Raw genomic sequence first — 9,262 nt, 5'->3', positions numbered from 1 at the left:
CCAGGTTGCTGCAAAATTCATGATTTTGTTCTTTTTTATGGCTGCATAGTATTCCATTGTGTATATGTACCACATTTTTGTAATCCAGTCCTCTTTTGATGGACAGCATGGTTGATTCCAGGTTCTTGCTATTGTGAACAATGCTGCGATAAACATATGTGTGCAGGAATCTTTTTTATAGAGTGATTTGAGTTCTTCAGGGTATATTCCCAGTAGGGGGATTTGAGGTCATATGGGAGGTCAATATTTAGAGCTTTTAGGGATCACCATACTGTTTTTCACAGAGGTTGTACTAGTTTGCACTCCCACCAATAGTGTAGAAGTGTTCCCTTTTCACCACACCCTCTCCAGCAGCTGTTATTTTTTGAGTTGTTGATAATTGCCATTCTGACTGGAGTTAGGTGGTATCTCAGTGTGGTTTTGATTTGCATCTCCCTGATGATTAAGTGAGGTTGAACATTTCTTCATGTTTCTGTTGGCTGCTCGGATGTCTTCCTTTGAGAAGTGTCTGTTCATATCTTTTGCCCATTTTATAATGGGGTTGTTTGTTTTTTATCTTTTTCAGCACGTTTGAGTTCCTTGTAGATCCAAGATGTTAAGCCTTTGTCGGACCTGGAGTTGACAAATACTTTTTCCTAGTCTGTAGGCTGTCTCCCTGCTCTCTTGGTGGCTTATTTGGCTTTGCAGAAGCTTGTCAGTTTAATGAGGTCCCACTTGGCTATCTTATGTCTTATGGCCTGTGGGTTTTGGGTTTTGTTCAGGAATTGGATGCCAGTTCCAATTTCCATGAGGGTATTTCCTTCATTTTCTAAGGTTCTTATGGTTTGAGGTTTTGCATTTAGGTCTCTGACCCATTTGGAGTTAATTTTTGTGTATGGGGATAGATAGGGGTCCTGTTTCAATCTTCTGCATGTGGTCAGCCAGTTTTCCCAGCACCATTTACTGAATAGGTTCTCCTCTCCCCAGTGGTAGGTGGTGGAGACTTTGTCTAAGATGAGTTAGTTCAGAAATTGAGGTTTTGCTTCTGGAATCTCAATTCTATTCCATTGATCTATATGCCTGTTCCTGTACCAATACCAAGCTGTTTTGATTATTGTAGATTTATAGTAAAGTTTGAAGTCTGGTAATATGATACCACCTGGAGCATGACTTTAAATAGCAAATAAAAATCATCATGACAGGTTAAGAGAGACACCTCAGAAGAATGGAGAAGGATTTTTTTCCCCTGAACTTTTGAACAAAGGGTCTGCATTTCATTTTGCAATGAGCACTGAAAATCATATAACCAGCTCTCACCTCAGACCCTCATAAACTTCTTTCTCTGGAAGGATTAGAAATGAGCAAGACAGGTGGGGAAAAAAGAAAGAAATGAGCAAGACAAATGTTCTTTCAATATTGCTTTTCATATTGTATAATACATGTTGGGTCATGTATGATTATATATGTAATACATGATGTAGTGATATTTAGGATATCAATATGGTTTGTAATCTTATTTCTCAGTTTTGTGGGGTCATGGAAAAGATAAGTTCTACTTGTCTTTCTCCTTAGTTATTAACATCATGTGTACCAATCTATACAAGTCTCATGAATTAATTTAATTTATATTGATAAGTGATTAAAATAATTATACCTCACAGAAGAGGTGTCTATTTGGAAAATTAAATAGTTTTAAAAAAATTTAGACAAGTACTTAGATTAATTTTAGAAGCAATGCTGATAGATTTCTATTACCCTTCTTTATTATACTAATGTGCCAATTGAGAAGACTGGAGGCTTGTACTTGCCAAACAGGGCACCCTGTTCTATGGCGTATGATAAAGACACACAAGTAATTCTCAATTCAATGTGTAATTGTAATCTGTAATTCTCAACTCTTGTTTTCCATTCTGAAGACATCTGGTATTGCAACCTTACAATGAGCATATAGTTTATCTTCTATCAGTTATATTTAGTTGGTCCCCTCCACTGTGGGATTTCAGTCTATACACCCTTGTCCTCATAGCCACACATTTGTATGTAACCTTTTAAGATGGACACCTTTCTAAATGATTGACAATATTGGTTATGGGTAACTTTACCTTTAGAAGTTTATATTTTGCTGACTTTCTCCCTAAATTCTAGGTAATTTTGATTAACTTTTTATGATAGAAATTTAAAAACATCTATCTGCTACATTCATCAGTTCTTAAAAAGTAAAATATTATTGCTATAAGCCATGGTTTAAAATGTTTTTTAAAAAATGGCAAGTTAGCATTAGCAATTTGTCTAATCCACCACCATAATTCCAACTCATTTTTTTTAAGTGAAATCTTGAAGAATTTCATTTCCCAATTATTTATGGTATCAATGTGTTTCTTTTATTTCTACATTGAGATGATCAGTTTGAACAAATTGTGCACATATTATCAGAAGAAGGAACTCAATATCATTGTCATTTTTGAAGATATTATTCACTATCCAAGTAGATAATGCTTGATAAATCTATTCTGTAGGCTCTGTGGAGTGCATCTGGGAAGTAACTCATCTTGAAATACCTCGAGGGTGTGGTCCTCCTCAAATTTAAATTGCTCCCAATATTCACATGAGAAATACTAAAGTATATTTTAAAAATTTTCCAGTTAATTTATAATGTGGAACTCAGAGGACTTAATTACATTCTTGAACATACCTTGAAAAGAGCTAAAACTGCTTTCTGAGCAAAGTCTTAATTTTGTCTAATGCAATTGTTCTGCAGCTGGGTAGGAATGCAGATACATTATTCAAAACTTATTTAAAAAATAAAATTCAAATCTTGTTGGGAGCCGGCCACGGAGGCCCACTGAGTGTTAGGGATCAGGAAGGGCCGTTGACCCCGAGACCACTAGGATGTGTTCGGGAGCTATTGACCTCATTTCCTCCCCCTTTCTACTCAGCACTAACCAGATTAAGCTCCTGTGAGCTCAAAACATAAAAACTCTGAGACCTGGATGAACACAAGCTAACTATAGAAGCTCATTGCTCCCATTCTTCCGCAAACTGCAGTTTTGGCTTTCACACAACTTATAATTCAAACTCATGTCACATCTAAGAGCCTTAGTATTGGTCACAGGCTTCTGGGTCATGATTTTAGGATTATTGAAGGTGTAAATTGTAGAATATAGTTTTAGAAGACAGTCATTTTGTTGAAAGAATGCAGCTGGGTTACTTGCAGGTAGCCCACTGTGAACTTTGGACTGGGCCACATTCCAAACATTCTGGGATGGGCCGCTTTCATTTGTAAAGTAAATACTTAAGCTTCTATAGAATTGTTTAACTTGACATAAATCAATCAGCTTAGGATGAAAAAGGTTTATAGAATATGTCAGTCACAGATTAGGTTATCCTTTGTTATGGAATTTTAAGATCATATGAAAAGGGTTTAAAGGCAATCATTGATTAAGTTTTCATGGATTAAGGTTTCTGGTGGGTGGGGGATGCCCCTCCCACATCTGACTTTATGTATAAAAGACCTGTTGTAATTCCCAATATCACTCACATCGCTTCTGCACTAGACCAGAGTCCAGTCTCTTTCTTTCTTTCTCTCTCTCTCTTTCTCTCTTCTTCTCCCCAATCACCGACGCCGTCTCCACCTTTGGGGTACCCTGAACCCGACTGGAGCTGGTCCCTGGCAAAATCTCACACTCTACGTCTATCAATGACATCATTAAAAAATAAGTTCATTACAAACATCTCCATTCAAGTCATATGTAACATTGACACCATTCTTTCAAAGTCAATCTGAAACAAGCCATCATTTTTTTCTAAAAGCTATAATCTCTATTATACTTTAAATCCAATCAGTAGAAAGCTACAAAATTCAGTTTTCCAAAAAATATTCATTTCAATGATTGATTAATTTATTCATTCATCTAGTATTTATTGATCTCCTAGTATGCACTAGGAGTATTTTAGGCACTAGTCCTCAACACAATAATGACCTTGCACTTGTGGGCCACCATAGAGTGATGCAGATATCATCATCAGATAATATAAGAGATATGAAAAATAAAAAAGGTATTAACTTTTTTAATACTATGTGATATATATAATCCATATACTGTATTATACATTTATGTTTATATTTATAAATATGTTTATATATAAAACATGAATATAAAGATGCAATGTTCATATAGTATATATTATATATAATATATGTACTATATTTGTGATTATCCTAAACTGATTAAACACCAGAAACATAAGGTTTCTAGAACAGAGCAGATTTGCTATGATTTACATAAAATAATAAAACACTGTTGTTCGTGTGCACTAATATTTACCATTCGGGTGATGCAATGACACCCAGATACCACCCTATGTGTCCTGGGCCTATATGAGAGGTCAAGTACACTAATAGGGGCACCTAAACCAGACTGGGGCTGGGACACATAAAGAGAGTCTAAGAGGTAAGGTTGGTTTTAGCTATACATCACAGAAACTCTACTAAAGTGCTTTATTTTATTTTATACTTTGTATAACAGTCTAGCTGCAGAAAGTCCAGAGTTGTTATGGTCACATGATGACATTGAGGTTCCAGATTGCTTCTAGCTTTTAGCTTTACCATTCTTAGTGCAATTCCCTTTTCTTTCTGCTCACAAAATACTATTGTCCTTGTAGACATTACGTTTCAATTCTAGGATGAGAGAAAGAAAAATGGAAAAGAGCAAAAGATACATTGAATAAATTTGCTCCATTGGTCAGGAAGACAATAACACTAAAAATCCAATCCCATAACTTCTATCTACACCTCTTTACCCAGAACTGTGTCACAAACCCATTTTTCAGACTCAGAAGAGTGTGGAAAGCTAAGTATTTTCAAACAGAAACATTAACCATTAAATTAATTTGTGTCTTGTTATGAAAGAGGATGAAGTGAATAGTTATTATGGGAGCAGTTAAAAATCTCTGGCATAGGGATGATTTTTGTAGAAACTGAGAACTAAGACTTGAAAGAAATAAAAATTTTCAGTAGGCCATTCAGAGATGTACAGGAAATAAACATTTCCTGTCGATTAACTTTTCTTCTGAACTCTTTTTTTAAAGAGCAGTATTTTAAAAAACTAATAAAGAATGTCTGTGTTCTTCATTTTCTTGAAGTTGCTATAAAAATACTGTTCACAATTTTAGTCAATGCTCCTTTATAGACTCTTACGTTAAATCTTCCTTTCACTGTTTGACTTCCGTCTCTTAAAGTTTTCATAAAACCTTTTTTATATCTAATCCTTTTACATATAAGTTATTTTAAATAAATTTGGAAGATGGTAGAAACCAATAATCCATGATGAAAAAAAAGTACAAATATGACAATACAGTGAGCTTGAAGAAATATGTATTTGATCCTTTAAACATTTTCTTAACCAAATATCTAGTACAGTGAAACTTAGGGGTCCTCAATAAACAGAATACATAACTACTGACGAAAACAGAGTTTTAGTTCATTTTCTGCTGCTATAATAGAGTATCACAGACTGGCCAATTTTTAAACAATAGAAGTGAATGTGGTTCATGGTTCTGGAGACTGGAAAGTTCAACTGATGAGGGCATTCTGGAGACTGGAAAGTTGCAACTGATGAGGGCATTCCCGCTATGTCATGACACGGCAGAAGGACATCACATGGCCAAGAAGAGCACGTGTTCAAGATAGAGAGAAAAGAGGAGGTTTTCAGACCTTTCCTTTTATTGAGAGTCCAATCCTGAGACAACTAACACACTCTAAGATAACAGCATTAATCTAGTTATGAGGGCAGAGCACTAGAGACCTGATTGTCTCTTATAAGCCCCACCTTTTAATATTGTTACAATGGGCAATTAAATTTCAACATGAGTTTGGAAGTGGACATTCAAACTATAGCACACACCCATATACATCATTGGCCAGAATATTTTGAAATGTAGGAACTATACAAAATAAAAAATATGTTGAAAACTTGTTAAACTACCAAGGATATAATCTTATCTTTTAATTTCGGTGTTACTTGGAGTATTTGTTTCCTAATCCTTTTGAAGTTTTTTCGCTTGCATTTCTTAAAAGTTGAAGAAGACATACCTCCTTCTAAAAGAAGGAAAATCCCTTAGGATGACTAAATAAATAACATTTGCCTATGGAATTTTCATTTCTTGTTGAAATAGTGATTAAAAGCTGACTTCTAGCAAAGTTGTTTATTCTAGTAATTCCCCATTCTGATTTCAAAGTTAGAGCTCAACTGTTGGTCTAAGCAAAATAAATTAATTGTCACAAATAAACTTGCAAATAAACACGACTGTAATGTGGACATTCAGCAGTCTCATGCCTCAGAGAGCATAGGAAATAATGGACAATGCTTAGGAGAAGAAATCACTACCAAGATGGATTTAGGCATGTTTTACATACTCCTAACACCATTGATTAGGCTTTGTGCAATGTTTCTTGAGATCTTATTATATCTGCATAAAACTCATTTTTCAGACTACTGATCATATTCATAAAAGTAATAATTTTAGAGTTTTATTTCATGTTTTAATTTCATATTTGATAAATTGGAGATTCCTCCATTGAGGGTGAATTATGATTTCTTTTTCTTTTTTTTTTTTTGAGTTGGAGTCTCACTGTCGCCCAGACTGGAGTGCAGTGGCCGCTCCCGGCCACCGCAGCCTCGACCCGCTTGACTCTGGCGATCCTTCCGCCTCAGCCTTCCAAGTAGCTGGAACTACAGGTGCACGCTGGAACTACAGGCGCACGCTACCACGCGCGGCTAATTTTTTTTGATTTATTGTAGAGATGAAGTCTTGCCTGCCCAGGTGGGTCTCGAACCTGCAGGCTCAGGCAAACCACTCACCTCAGCCTCCCAAAGGCGCGGGATTACAGGCTGAGCCACCAAGCCCAGCTATGATTTCTTTTTCATCTTGATTGTATATTGATCAGATTGAATATGAGTATGTGGAGGCATTGCTGCAATCTGGCTTTTGGCATTTATAGACTGGGAATTTATAGATACACTCCGACCCTGAGGACATTTTACTTTTTTATGTTCTGATAATGGATACATATTTGCCTTAGAATGAAGTTGAGAATCAGTACTGGGCAAACACATGCGTTTTTTTTGCTTTTGTCTTTATATTATTATACAGATTATTATTAAAATTACTGTACTTTTCATCTCATATCTCCCATTAAAACCTGAAATTCTGAAATTCAGAACACCACAGAAAAGCAGTTTTCAAAAAGAAAAGATGTTCAAAAATTTGTATGTGTAAAAATGCAACAGATTGCTAGCTACTCCGATATTTATTCCACCAAAAAAAAAAAAAAAAGGAAAAAAATCATTACATCACTCACTCAGTTTCTAAAGCCTGTTAGGCTCTTGATGGACAAATGAAGTAATCTTTCAGCAACCTGACACTGGTCTTCAGAAATGGTGAAATCGGGAAGTCACTTAAAGTTTAATTCCCTCTCTATTAAGAATTCTTTTGGAGAAACATGAGAGTTGCTGTTTGGCACCTACAAGTGCATAGGAAACTTGTTGACTGAGAATTGGCCCAAGTATCTAAATCCTGAATGGATTCCTTGTTCATGAAAGGCTTGCTACACATGCCTGTGTTCAGAGAGAGGGTGGGGGATGGGAAGGGTGGTCAGATAGGAGTATCAATAGATTTTTGTCATGGTTCAAAATGTAATAACATTCCCCTTCCGAAATACTTATTGGACTAAATCAAAAATATTATCTGACCTGATAATTGTTTGTGTGATGGTTAAAATGGTTTCAGGAAATAATTTTTCAAGAACCCCAGTTTCTAAGAAAGAATTTTATCTGCTTGCAAAATATACTTTCAGTGGCCTTAATATCCTCATCTGTGTGCATTGAGGGGAAGAAATACACTGGATTTTAAATAATATAAAATGGTAAATAAAGTTTTACATGGACAAAGTATTTAACTGTGAACTAAAAGGATGATTCGCTAGAGGCAAATTGGAAATTGGATTCTACTTCTCCAAAGCTGAAAGTATGTAAAACTGTAAAAACGCAAAAACAAAACAAAAGAAAACAAAACAAACTATGCCCAGCAAAATTAGCAGACAGTCGAAATCCTTTCAGTGTGTGGGCTCAATTTAACACTGATTTGTGATTATTCACTCAAAGGGATTGTTCTCTTCTGAAAATTTAATAAGCTAGGTAAGTATAAACTGTGTTACTAAGTTTGAGCATTATAATTGTCCAGTATGATTTAAAAAGAATTATTTATGCTTGGGAAAAGCAATAACACTCACCTCGACTATCACTGGTGTAAAATCATTTCCTTGCAGAGTCAACTAACTCTTACATAGATCTAATTCCTAAAACTGGATTAGGTGAAGCAAGTATGATTCTATTCTCTGTATTGAGATAAAGCTGCACAGATAGTGAATATGGAGGAGACCAGAATCAGGCCTCCAAAAGAATTCATCTGCTAAGAATAATAAATTTATTAAAATGAGATGAACTTTATTGTGAGTAAAATAATTTCTTTCACTTTGGGTGCAAACAAATAAAGCCTAAAATAGAATCTTTAAGGTTATAGGATAGGAGAGATGGAGTTTAGCAGCAGGATGTGTAGAGTAAGCTTGCTATAATAATCAGGATTCTTCAGAGAAACAGAACCAATAGGATCTCTCTCTCTCTCTGTCATCTTTACATCTATCTCTATCCCTATCTATCATCTATCTATGTCTGTCTATCTATCTATCTATCTATCTATCTATCTATCTATCTATCTATCTATCTATCTATCTATCTATCTCCTATGCTGAGTTGAGTGGATTACCTGAGCCCGCGGGTTCGAGACCCGCCTGGGCAACTTGGCGAGACCTCATCTCTACAATAAATAAAAAAATTAGCCGGGCGTGGTAGCGCACGCCTGTAGTTCCAGCTAGTTGGAAGGCTGAGGCAGAAGGATCGCTGGGGCCCAGCAGGTCGAGGCTGCGGTGGCGGAGCGGCCACTGCACTCCAGTCTGGGCGTCGGAGTGAGACTCCAACTCAAAAAAAAAAAAGAGTATTTGTTTAAGAAATTGTGGACTTTATTTAGTAACAGAAACAAAGAACTGAGTGAACTTTACTGAGTCACAGAAACAAACAACTGAGTACCACATGTTCTCACTCATAAGCGGACCTTGAACAATTATGGTAATACTATATGAAAGGGATAGACAGTAATGGGAAACTGCCAGGTGGGGGAGGGGGTGGGATTGGCAATAGTGGGAATCTGCCGGGGGAGGGGGGCATAC

The sequence above is a fragment of the Carlito syrichta genome, unplaced genomic scaffold (genome assembly GCF_000164805.1).
Source record: "Carlito syrichta isolate Samal-C Ts95f unplaced genomic scaffold, Tarsius_syrichta-2.0.1 Scaffold311616, whole genome shotgun sequence".
Classification (NCBI taxonomy): domain Eukaryota; kingdom Metazoa; phylum Chordata; class Mammalia; order Primates; family Tarsiidae; genus Carlito; species Carlito syrichta.
The sequence above is the reverse complement of the archived record's forward strand: the minus strand, read 5'-3'. Positions refer to the sequence as shown.